This window comes from Emydura macquarii, unplaced genomic scaffold, assembly GCF_026122565.2.
Source record: "Emydura macquarii macquarii isolate MOO-44397 ecotype Brisbane River unplaced genomic scaffold, CSIRO-AGI_Emac_v2 contig_2795, whole genome shotgun sequence".
Lineage (NCBI taxonomy): Eukaryota > Metazoa > Chordata > Testudines > Chelidae > Emydura > Emydura macquarii.
The window spans coordinates 329,959-343,409 of NW_027132932.1; positions in this window are offsets into that span (position 1 = coordinate 329,959).

A 13,451-nucleotide genomic window follows, 5' to 3' on the forward strand; every position below is an offset into this window, starting at 1 on the left:
CACCCACGCTCGGGTCGCGCAGAGCAACTTTTTCTCCAGCCGCAACCTCGTGCCCGGTGCGGCGCCGCCTTGTTTTCAGCCCGGCGTCAATACATCCACGTTCGGGGTGTAACTCTGCACAGGCTCCTCCCGCAGTGATCGTGAGCGCCCGGACTCGGGCTGCTAGCGCACCCGAAGCGCTGCGGCGCGCGCCTTGCTCCGGATCCCCGCCGCTTGGGCGGGGGGACGACACAGGGGAGAGTCTCGCTGCCCGTGACCAGCGTGCGCCCGTTACGCTGCGTTTACTTTGCAATGGGCCTGAGCTCGCCGGCCCGGCCCGAGGATCCCGGAGAACTAAGGCTCGGCAAAGCCATTCAAACAGGCGGACCCGCCAATTCCAGCACGCACGCAACCCGGAGGTTGGGGGAGGGGCGCTCTCCGCAGCGCCCAAGAAGAGCTCAGTCTATCCCGGTTTAAACCGGCCGGCGCCGGGACAGCATCACTTCTCTCCCCTGCTGCAGCTGCAACCCCAACCCCAGCCCCCGCCTCCTCCGCTTGAAGCATGCGCCTTGCAGCTTCAGTGCAGGTAGCGGCTTATTAGCAGCTGCGCCCGCTCGGCCCGGCGCCGCGGCAGCGTAGCTAGTCGCCGTTGAGGGCGAGGAGAGGGAGGCGGCGCGTGGCGAGCCTGGGGCGGCGGTGACCGTGATTTCCAGCTCCCTCAATGCGGGCGGAGAAGAAAGGAGTCATCCGCCGGCCTCCCCCGCTGGAGCGCGGACGGCTGGAACGAGCTGCCTGCCCGGGCCCCCCCCCTCCCCGGGCTTTAGTGCAAGCGGCTGGCTGGCGCGCCAGGCTCCGGCTACAGCCCGTGCAGCGCTTGGACCCAGAGAGATTTTAAATGTAAGCAACGTTCCTGGCCGTGCAGCGGCGAGTAGCGCCGCTAGCAAACAAGGCCTAGCACTGAAAGGCTTAATAAAGCTTACATTGTAATTGCCCCGTGTCTGTGCCGCTGCGAACTTACTAGCCAGCGAGACAAGCGCGTCTGCTGTGGGGTGTATTGATGGGCCCGCTACCTGTGAAAAGCTAGGGAACACACAGGTCGGACTAAGATGGTCAGTGTTGACAGTGGGGAGAGGTAAATAGTGTGGTCGCCCAGGGATCTGCCCTGGGACCGGTGCTGTTCAACGTATTTAGTAATGGTCTGGAAAATGGGGTAAACAGTGAGGTGGCAAAGTTTACAGATGATACAAAATTACTCAAGGTAAGTGATGTCCTGCCTATGAAGACTTACAAAGGGATCCCAGAAAACTGGGCAACAAAATAGTTGATTTACATTCAGTGGAGATAAGTGCAAAGTAATGCACACTGGAAAACAATCCCCAAAAGGTTGTGGTCTAAGTAACAAGGGCAAAGAAATGGATACTGAAAAACGTAATCCTAATTATACATATAAAGTGATGGGGTCTAAGTTAGCTACAATGTAACACCACTCAAGAAAGAGATCCTTGAGTCATCGTGGATAGTTCTCTGTGAAAATGCTTGGGCAGTGTGCAGCAGCAGTCCAAAAAGCTAACAACATTAGGAACGGGATAGATAATAAGGGAGACAATATGGTGATGCCATTATATACATCCATGCAATGCCCACACCTTGAATACTGTGTGCAGTTCTGGTTGCCCTGTCTCAGAAAAGATATACTGGAATTGGAAAAGATACAGAGAAGGGCATAAAAAATGATTAGGGGGACAAAACAACATCCATATAAGGAGAGATTAAAAAGACTGACCAGGTTGGAAAAGAGATGACTAAGGGGGGATATGATGGAGGTCTATAAAATCATGAGTGGTGTGGAGAAAGTGAGTAAGGAAGAGTTATCTAAATGAAATTAGTAAGCAGCATGTTTAAAAGAAACATAAGGAAGCTTATCTTCCCCCAACACATTCAACCTGGGGAACTCATGCCAGGGTTATTGGGAAGGTCAGAAGTGTAACTCGGTTAAAAAAAGAATTAGGCCTGGTCTACACGAGTAAGGCAGTTTATGGCTATCTAACTCTGTCAGTGTTTACTTTACAATGGTGCTCCTGCCGATGTAAGTAGCTCACTATATTGACTTGATAACTCCATTTCCGCAAGAGGTGTAGTGCTTAAGTTGATGTAGGTAGGGTGATGCAGTATCCATGCAGACACAGCATGATTTACATAGCCTGGGGGCAGTCAGCCTTGTGTAGCCCCTGGTGCTATCAGCCTCTTCCCTCTGCCCTGGCACTGACAACCCAAGCTATCACCCTGGCATGGGGTTCACAGCTGGGTCCCTCTTCCCCTGCCATGGGACTGACAGCTCAGGCTCTGAGCCTGGTGCAGGGCTCAGTTTCTAAATAAGGAACCTACCAGCAATGAAACGACATTCTTGTGAGTTTCATGGCTACTATTTCACATTTCCTCTCAGGCTCCGGCTGTCAACCCCAGGGTGAGTGGGGGCTACAGTTGTGAGCGCTGCGCGTGGCTGTCAGTTCCCCATAATGCCCCTCTTCAGTCAGTGCAAGTGCTCCTTGTGAGGACGTGCACCACAGGCAATAGGGTAGACATCAACAGCTGATTTAATTGCTGCAGTGGCTGTAGGTTGACCTAACTTAAGTGGACCTAATTTTCTAGTGTAGACAAGCCCTTAGATAAGTTCATGGAGGATAGGTCCATCAATGGCTGTTAGCCAAAATGGTCAAGGACACACCCTCATGTCCGGGATGTCCCTAAACCTCTGACTTCCAGAAGCTGTTAAGAGCTTGGCTGTTAGCCAAGATGGTCAGGGACTGGGTGACAGGATGGATCACTCGATAATCGCCCTGCTCTGTTCTCTCCGAATTATCTGGCACTTGCTGCTCTTGGAGGACAGGATGCTGGGCTAGATGGGCCATTGGTCCAACCCAGTATAACCATTCTTATGTTCTAGAATCTAAAGGCAAACACTGAGCTGAAATATTTTTCTTTTTAATTCACAGCCCCTTAGGGCTTGTCCACATGGGAGGGTTAATCTTCAGCTTTTTGCTGCATCAAGCAACACACATTATGCAAGCTGCAGTAACAGATTGCACACAGGATGATGTGGCCTGTCAGTGTACAGCATTGTACACACGGTGATGGTTTGCTGCCAATGTAGGGGATTGCATTCTTGAAGAGTATCCCTTTCCTAATGGTTCCTATCATTCTGTTCCATTTTTTGTCTACCATGGCATGTTGAGAAGATATTGAACTATCCACAATGACTCCAAGATCTCTTTCTTGAGTGATAACAGCTAATATAGACCCTGAAAACTTCAGACCTCAGGCAAGATCTTCATGTCTTAGAAATATATTTTAAACAATATTTAATTTTCATGTATCTAGGTTATGTAGAAGTCATAGGTCCATATATTTTTGTTTGATCTCTTCTAGTCAGACATTTTGGCTCCCTGAGACATAACTACCAACATGCAATTGTTTAATAATTAGCCAAGATACATAAAAATCAGTAGTAAGAACTCATCACATTCCTTTTAAAGAAAGATAATGTCCTGGATGTATCATAATCACTGAAACTTCCTCCCTATCTGAGGGCTTATATAAATATGGAGTTATTCCGATTAAATATTTCTGATTAACTCTGTGTGTGGACATTTTTATTCCAGACTAGGAGTTGCTAGAGTTAATCAGCAATAACACCAGGTGCAGGCAAGCCCTTAGCACTTACATGGCTCTCTTTGCTGTGGTATCTGGGAATCTCATAAACATTGATTAATCAATGTATCCTCTCAACCCTCTTGCAAGCATGACTACCCTCATTTTACAGATGGGGAACAGAGGCACAGAGAGATTAAGTGACTTGCCCAGGGTCACCCAATGAGTCTCTGACAAAAGCAGGCATTGAACCAGATCTCTCAAGTCTTGGTCCAGTGCCATAATCACAAAACTGTTCTTTCTCCTATATTTTAAAGCCAGACTTTCAGATTTCACTAGAAACTAGAGGAAATTAGAAGCTCTAACTCTACTGCTGAGCTGTGGAAAAGAGAGGGAGGAATTAATGAAAGAGCAGGCAACCATGTCTGACTGAAGCAAATGTCAGGGCCCAATCCTGCTCTCAGTTGCAAAATTCCAATTAACTTTAATGGGAGCAGATTTGGGCCCTAAGAAGAGAAGGGAAATTATTAAAACAAATGTTTGGCAAGCCAACTGCTTTGCCAGGGGCTTTAAGTATTTTAGAATGCAGTTGTCATCCCAAGTCACTAAGCATTTTTCTCTTCATTTACTTCTGCTCCTCCAGAACCTAAGGGTGTATCTCACCAGATGGCATGGCCTACCAGTGAACCTGATGAATCTAACTAATTTAATTAAGATGGACATTCTTTTTAGAATCCTGAATTTTATGCAACTGCTGTCAGCCCTTCTCCCTGGTTTGTATAAGAAGAAATTTGTGTGGATGTTTGATGCATTTCCCGTGGAAAGTAAAAGCCCTAGAATCAGTCTGTGTAAATTACACAAGGTTAAAGACTGGAGAGATCTGAATATTGTACACAAGAAACTTTACAGTTGGGTGGCCCCATTTGGGAAGAATTAGAGACTAAACATATCAAGCTGATAAGCATTGGAGGTGCTTCAGATTTGATCTACAGTCATGGGGAGTCACTTCCCAGGGCTAAACAGGGCAACCCCGTCATGAGAGAAACCCTGAAGGCATGGTGCCTGATCACAAGATCTTTCTGTACCACGCCAGAGAAATGCATTACATGCCCACACTGTTAAACTTCTAGGTACCAAAGATGGGAGTCAAAGGGACTGAGCCAGATCAAATCTTTTCTTCTAACCCGGACTACTGCAACCTTTAAACTCTGGTTAAGCTTCCTCTTTTAGAAAAGGGCTTTTATATGTTCTTCCAAACAAAGCACTTCATTCATATACAATTTTGGGGAGACAGTTAGCATTTAAGAGCACCATGCTTAAGGAGAGGTATATCCAGGGTAGGTCCCCTTTCAACCAAATCTTTAGAGAGACAAGGTGGATGAGGTAATATCTTTTATTGGACCAGCATGGTCTCTCTCACCAACAGAAGTTGATCCAGTAAAAGATATTACCTCATCCACCTTGTCTGGGACCAACCTAGCTACAACTATACAGCATACAACCAAATTTTTGTAAGCCGCTGCTCACAGACCATCCAGTGGACTTCAGGAGAGAGGCTCTGGTGTGACCTGCAGTGTAGAACAGGCTGAGAGAGGCTGAAACCTCCTGGCGCAATGGCTACGTCTTCTGTCTGCAGTAAATACATGCCACTACAATAATTTTACCATTCAGATTTGATGATTAATCAATTTAAGGCAGAAATAGCACAAAGCTGTGTGAAATGCAGAAAATCTAGGGCCTCCCTTTTTCTTTACCTATGGGACTTCTCCTGGGGGGCAGCTTTCTGTTATACCCTTAATATTTCTATCACCAGATAATCAAGGAACAGATCAGATTTACAAACCTTTGTTCTCAATTAGAAAGAAATATATTTTGCCAGCATTTCCCAGATCCATGATTTGGCTCACAGATCTGAGAATCTTCTCATACTTCCACCAAAAACTTCTTCAAGATACTGGGCACACACTAGCATTTGGCTTGAGAACCTAGGCATGGACATTCTGATAACCCAATTGTCAAGGATTTTTTTCTGTTGTGTCTGTTCTGGAACCTTTGGTGACCATGTACCCTGAATTTCACATGCATAGGGTTGGGAAGGAAGAAACATGTAAAGGGATCTCTGACTTCACTGATTTGTGAGATGGGCATATGAATGAGGCAATTTTCTGTATCTCTGGGGCTTAAAAAGTTTTTTGCTTAATCCTAAAAAGGGATGTCTTAGTGTATGTCTACACATCAAAGAACTGTGCCATGATGGATCTAACTGCCACACCAACTGACTCGGGCTTGGTCTGCGGGGTTGTTTCATTACTGTGTAGATTTATGGGCTTGGACTGGAGCCTGAGCTCTGGGACCCTCCCACCCCCCAGGGCTCTAAAGCCCAGGCTCTATCCCGAGCCCAGAAATCTACACAGAAATGAAACAGCCCCACAGCCTGAGCCCTGCGACCCGAGTTGGCTAGCATGGGCCAGCCGCGGGTGTCTAGTTGCTGTGTAGACATACCCTTAGTGACTAAGTGTTTCAGCATTTGAAATAACTATATTCTCTGGATCCACAAGTCTGAAACCTGCCAAACTCAGTTAATCTCTTCATCCATCTGAGATAGATAAGTAGGTTTCATACAGTTCACTGTGTGGAGTTCTTTTGGATGAGATCTTTTGGATGAGACTGTCTGTTCTGTATGCATATTAAATATCCCCATGGTATTTCCCATAAGAGTACGGGCTAGGCTAGGTGTCCTGGACCAAAATTTCTCCACCTACTGTTCTGTAGTATACACAAAGGGTAAAATTCTTGCTCAGTTGAAGTCAGGGGCAAAACTCCCATTGACTTCAGTGTAGCCAGGATTTTACCCTATTTGTTAATCTGGCTACTGCCTTCCACTCTAGAAGAGACTGAATTTCAGTGGTACTGTGAATATACAGAGCCTGATCTTGCTCTTAGTGAAGTCAATGGCTAAGCTTCTGATCACTTCAGGGGTGCAGGATCAAGCCCACAGTTTGTAGAGTAGAGTACTTGGGACGTCTCATTCTGTAGCCCTTCAGAGCAAGGAGAGAGCGAGCATGTGCCACACGGTAGGTGTACTAGAACATAAATAACAATGATAATTTAGGATGAAAAAAGACACTATAAATGTGAATATCTTGAATATTATTTTTGGAATCTGTAACCCTGGATAATAAACAGTTAAACAAGAGGCTTTGTTTGAAACAATTGTTTGGATTATGACACTTTCTCTTAAATCACATATATTTAGATAGCTATTTTAACTAGCAAATGGCAATTTTGGAGTCTGTATACAAATTTATTATGTACTAAACTTCTTTGATGATGAAATCATTTTAAATATCATTGAACTGAATTGAATTGAAACTGAATAGTTTTAGACATATAGAATTATTACTCTTATTTTTGTATATGGCACCTAGCTCCTATAGGGATGGTGCTTTGGGAATGCAGAAAGAGATAGGTATGAGAGATTTTTTGGAAAAATTAAAGGGCATGTAATAACTTGCACAAGATTTTCTGGTACTAAGTCATTACACATTTTAATACCAGGGAAAGGCCAAAGCAAATCTGAAATTTTAGTTCAATGTGTCCATGTACTTCATAGAGCACACTGTATAATTTTTAATGATTGATTATCAAATCATCTAGGGAACTCTAGTAAAGAATGCATTGGGTTTTCATAGTTTATTCCTTGTATTCAGTCAGTGTAAGGCAGTGATTTTCAACCTTTTTCATTTGTGGATCCCAAGAAATTTCAAATGGAGATGTGAACCCCTTTGGAAATCTTAGACATAGTCTGCAGATCCCCAGGGGGTTAGACTAGATGACCCTTCTAACCCTATGATTCTATTACCACAGGTTGAAAACCTCTGTTCTATGATAACAACAAGCTTTTGTGGGCCCCTTAGACATAGTCTGCGTACCCCCATGTTGTAAGACAGTGTTGTAAGGCAGTGGTTCTCAATCATGGGTACGCATACCCCTGAGGTACGCAGAGGTCTTCCCGGGGGTACATCAACTCATCCAGATATTTGCCTGGTTTTATAACAGGCTACATAAAAAGCACTAGCGAAACCAGTACAAAGTAAAATTTCATACAGACAATGACCTGTTTATACTGCTCTACATACTATACACTGAAATGGAAGTACAATATTTATATTCCAGTTGATTTATTTTATAATTATATGGTAAAAATGAGAAAGTAAGCAATTTTTCCGTAATAGTGTGTTGTGACACTTTTGTATTTTTGTGTCTGATTTTGTAAACAAGTAGTTTTTAAGTGAGGTGAAACTTGGGGTTATGCAAGACAAATCAGACTCCTGAAAGGGGTATGGTAATCTGGAAAGGTTGAGAGCCACTGGAGTAAGGCATTCTGCAACACTGCTGAGTGCCTCAAAGAGCTCTTGCCACATCACTGCACATTTTTTCTCAATTGATACGTACGAAGTTCCATTTTAACCCTTTATAACCCCCTTATTTACTGCTGGTTTTTTCCACGGGCATTTAAACCGTTCTCTGGGCACTTGGGAGCATGTTAAATAGAATATATTCAGTCTAGTGATCCCAATGTCTAAAAATTACAATCACAGTGTATTAAAACCATTTTCTAAACAATTCTGAACGGCTGTTTTCATTCACTCCCAATGTATACAGCTCTGCTTATGCAATTATATGACAGTATTTGCATCCCAGCATTTTCTGGCATGGAACAAACAGCATTTTGGAGGCTCATGAAGGGTTAAAACAATATCTAATGAAGGAGAATTCTCTCTGAAGAGTAAGTCCCATGTAATTCTGGTTGTGGGTTACACACATGATGCTCAGGTTTTGCTGGAGCTTGCTGTACGTGTGGTTTGCCGAGTCTCCTCCCATTCGAATAGTAAAGTGTGTGGCTGCAGCTCTGCCTCTGGCTGTGATTTAAATGCCCACATATTTGTCAGCATGGAATGCAAATATGGCCATGGGGAAAGCACCTGTTTTTTCCCTTATATGGTCAGGGCTCAAGTCAGGGCTTATTTTTCACAGGTTTTTTCTGACACTCATGCAAAATGATGACTAGTGGGATTGTTCTTTGGATTTACAGAGCGGCTTTCAGCTCAGGATCTGAACAAACTTTACAGTCATTAACTTGATGAGACAGGAAAGTTGTACGGTACCCATTTTACAGGTGACTTAAACTGAGAGGTTAAGTGACAGCATGTCTGTGGAGAAGTGATTTCAAGTCCATCAATCTAGACTAAATTTGGTATGAAATGTTATGATGAAGCTAATATGAAGCATTTAGTTTCAGGTCATATTCATGTTTTGTTCAAACCCAAAACAATTTTTTTTCACTTTTCAATTTACTAAATATTTTGAAAAATGTTGTTTCTGAGTTGATCCAAAATGATTCCCCCTCCTTCCCCCGCCCCCAGTTTTTCAGAATTATCAGCAAACTGAAAAACCCATTATTCACATGGTTCTAATAAGAACCCAATAGTAGGCAGATATGGAAAATCTCCCATCCTTCTACACCCTGATTTCTAATAGAGATCCCTGAAGAATAAGGTGTGCAAGCAATACAAAATGGATTTTAAACCACACTCAAGTTAACACATTCTCACTGGGTGTGTGATGCACAAGGGAGACTCAGTGAACGTAAAATTGGGAAGAAGTTGTTAGGATTATGGTGAAATCAATCACAAGTTAAAGTGAAATAAAGCAACTTTAATTTATGCCCCTTGTTTTCACCATCCAGGGAAAAACAGGAATAACTTGCTTGCAGGGACATACTACACTTACGTAGCCACTGTTTCAGTTACTGGTTGAGATCACTGCAGAGATCCAGAAGAATTTCCTCCCCTCCCCTTGCCTCCGCATATACAGTACTGCACAGCTAGCTAGATGCATTATGGGGGCTTTGCCTTTCCCTGGAGCATCACTGCTGGGGTCAAGATACCAGAATAGGTGGATCAGTATCGTGTGATTTTGAGTATAGTGACTCTTCTGTCTCATACCTAAGTCCTTGCTGGAGAATTAGGATATCTAATTTTCCTAGTGTTGGCAAGGCCTGAGAAGCCTAAAACTGACATCTCCTGGGAAATAGCTTAGTTTAGCTCCACCTATGATACCATTGTTTTGCTTACAAAAAGGAAAATGGAGGCTGTTTGCTGACATTTGGGTGCTGCTTCTTTTTCATGTGCCCAAGAACAGTGATTTCCTCATATTCAGCAAGGCCCATGTGACGCAGTCTGTCTTTAAAAGGCACAACATTTGATACACTAGAAATGCTGCCATGCTTTCAGAAATGTGAATGTATGTTAATAACATCTGTTGCCTGTCAGCTCTGTGTTCTTGGGGAACCAGGGCGCAAAACCCTGACTCTCTCTGGCTCACCTGAATCCCACCCCCAGCCTCTGCTTGAACCAGAAACCAAAAGCAATGAAAAGGCAGTGGGAGACACATCTAAACCCCTCCAAACAAGGGTGATAGGATTAAGGCAACTCCCCTAGCCTCATCTACATCAAAGATGTAAAAAGGAGTCAGCTCGATTAGCACACCGAATGGAGAACAGAAGCCTCATCTACATCGAAGATGGAACAAGAATTAGCATACCGAATGGAGGACCAAGCTCCAAAGCAGGAACCGCACTGAACTCTGGGATTGGCAAAGCAGGGACCACTGAATGATGGGAGATCTCTGCTCCTGATGTTAATGAACCCACCCCTGCACATACCCAGCTCCGCAGTTATCAGACCATTCTAGTTATTGATCTCCAAAACACTGAATCTGCCTGATTGCATTGTGAGCTCCCTGGAAGGAACACTGCCCATAGCCAGGAATGATCAGCTCCTATTGTCCAGCATAAAGAAAACCACTCTGGTCTACTCCCTTGAGTCATTGTTTACCCATAAACAAACCTAGTGTTCTCCCTTGAACCATTGATTCTTCCCTACAAAAACCCCTACCCAAGTTCAAACCTGGGTTCTGATGCCTGGATACAAATACTGCATCAGCTCCACTGGGACTTCCCCTTTTCCTGACTGATCGTGTTGGGGGCTCTGCCTGTCTCAAGTGCTCCAGACTCTAAGCTGAACAGCCTGTCTCCTGGGAACCTTTGAGCTGCACGGAGTGGTGAGACCTCCCCTCACCCCCCATCTTCCCCCAACACTCTCTCTCTCTCAGTCCAGGTATAACTTTCTACTTTTGTAATCAAACCTGGGCTAGCTTTCTCCAATACCCCAACTGAAATTGTGTAATATTGTAAGCGTTTGATTGTTTTTTTTCTCCTTGTATGGTATTACTATTAGTATCCTAAGTTTTATATACCTGGCAATAAAATAACTCTTATAATCACGCTGGTTGCCAGTCTCTCTCTCCAAACTTCATTTACTCCTTTGTGTTCTTGGCTTCCCTATCTTGCTCTGCAGCAACGCTTCTTTTACCTAAGCCAAAGATACCTGAAGTGCCCAAAAATCCTATGGGGTTTGCTCATCAAAGGACTTGCTACTAGAACAATTGTAGAGTGAAGGGGGGGAGGCAGCTGAGAAGTGCTGCTCTGCCTAGCCTATGGAGTCCAGGGGCATATAAGGGTGGCAGCTGAAAGTGCTGTTTGGACCCGACCTGCTCAGAAATGTGCTCTGTTCTGGTGCGGTGCAAAGGGGCATATAAGGGTGGCCGCTGAAAGTGCTGTGTCACCCAGCCTGCTGAGTTCAGGGACATATAAGGAGTCAGCTGAGAGTGCTGATAGCCCGGTACGCTCAGACGCGCTCAGTTAATCTGAAATGTGTGTGTGTATTTGTGGGGGGTTTATTTGAATCTGGGACTGGAGGAACCCAGCCCTGAAAACCTTAGGTCCTGCAGGATAGCTTCGCTGGGAGGGGACTTTTAGCCATATAAACACACAAGTAACACAAGCAGTACATTAATAGAATCACACACCCCCCTCCAGGAAAGTAACCCTAATAAATAAGCATACCCCAAGGTGACAGGCAAATCTGGTAACACATCTCTGCTCTTCCTTTAGCGCCCTTGGCTAGGCTTGAGCCTCTGTCCTGGCTGCTCTTTTTGTATCCGGCTACCTCTCTGGTCTTTGTATCTTCTTCCACCCAGATTGCCTCCCTTGTGTATGCCAAGCAAACCTCCTTCAGATCCCTTCTCAAATCTTCTGCAAAGCCTTTGCTGCAGTCTTGCTCTACCTCCATCTCATATTGACACACCAGGTGCTATTTCAATCTGATTTGTCTTGTCTATGTCGAAACTAGACTGTAAGCTCCTGGGATCGGAGTCTGTATTTTGTGTATTTGTAAAGTGCCAAACATATTGCTGGCATTCAATAAATAATAACCTATCCATGTTAGGGTTTCTCTAGCACCCATCAGAATAGTATTCAAGTGCTTGTACTATGACTACTCCTAACAATGATCATAAAAAATGCCTAGCCCTTATCATCAGTAGATTCCAAAGTGCTTTACAAAGGAGGTCAGTATAATTTTACAGGTGGGAAAACTGAGGCACAGAGAAATGCAGTGACTTCCCACAGTCATCAGGCAGGACAATGGCAGAGCTAGGAATACAGCACGGGTGTCCTGAGTCTAGTGCTCTAGCCACTAGAGCGTACTCTATTTAGTGCTGTATGTACAGGTGTATTATAATTGTATATAATTTAAGTATATAATATTATGTGGCTGTTAGTAAAGGTGATGTTAAAAGTCTATTTTTATGCTACGGTTTGACACACATGCAATTATTTCCTTTCCAAACACCCAGAGAATGGCCCAAATTCTCATCTTCCAAGAAGCTGAGTCCTTGTCCAACAAGCGAGCAGGGCAGCCACCCTGGGCACCAGATTCCAGGGGGCACTTGGCTTTTTTTTTTCCCCTCTGCTCTGATGGGCCAGCTATTTTTGCTCTGCTGATTGGCTGCTTTTTTTTCCTCTCACCACTGATTGGCCAGTGTTTGCTAGTGTTGTTGCTTGGTCACTAATGTGAGGGTGTCTGAAATTGTTTCCCACCCTGGCCGGTATCCCGGCAAAATGGTTGGGCTACTTCTGTCCCTAACCCTGCATCTTCTGTCACACTTCTTGGAGCATCAGCTAAAACCCTTGTATTGCCCCATTGCTACCATCACCATCTTGCTGAGCAGCCAAGAAAATCCTGAAGTCACTTAGGTATGTTTAAACAGCAACTGGGAGGGTACTTCCCAGCGCAGGTAGACAGAGGCACTAGCTTAAGCAGGGTCAGCATACTAAGAATAGCAGTGTGGCTGCAGTGGCATGGACAGTGGCTCAGGCTAGCTGCCTGCATACGGTCCCACCCACCCTCCTGCGTACATACTCCTGCAGCTAGCACACAGAAGTATCCTCCCAGCTGTGTATAGACATACCCTTAGTGGGGGATGTTAAGGCTGCTTTTGCACATACCCTTACCCAGCATTGCCAACTCTTGCAATTTTATCGCAAGTCTCATGATCTTGAGGATTTTGTAAAATCTCCAGCTCCTGGAGTCATGAGACTAGGGGAGAACTTCACCTTCCATTTAAAAAAAAGAGAGAGAGAAACTTTCTGTCCCTCTTGGTTGCAGAGAAAAGCTTGAAAATGTGACCCAGGTGCACCCTAAAGGCACAGAAACCAGAAGGTAAATAAAACGAGCCACAAAATTATAATTTTTAAAATCTTATGATTTTTAAACTAAGTTCATGATATTTTCAGGCTTGACTCATGATTTCTGAATGCTTGCAGTCAGCAATACTGTTTACCAGAGGAGGTGGACGCCTCCCCTTAGCCTATACCATAAACACTGGTGGTCCAACCAGCAACATAAGGGCTGGATCCA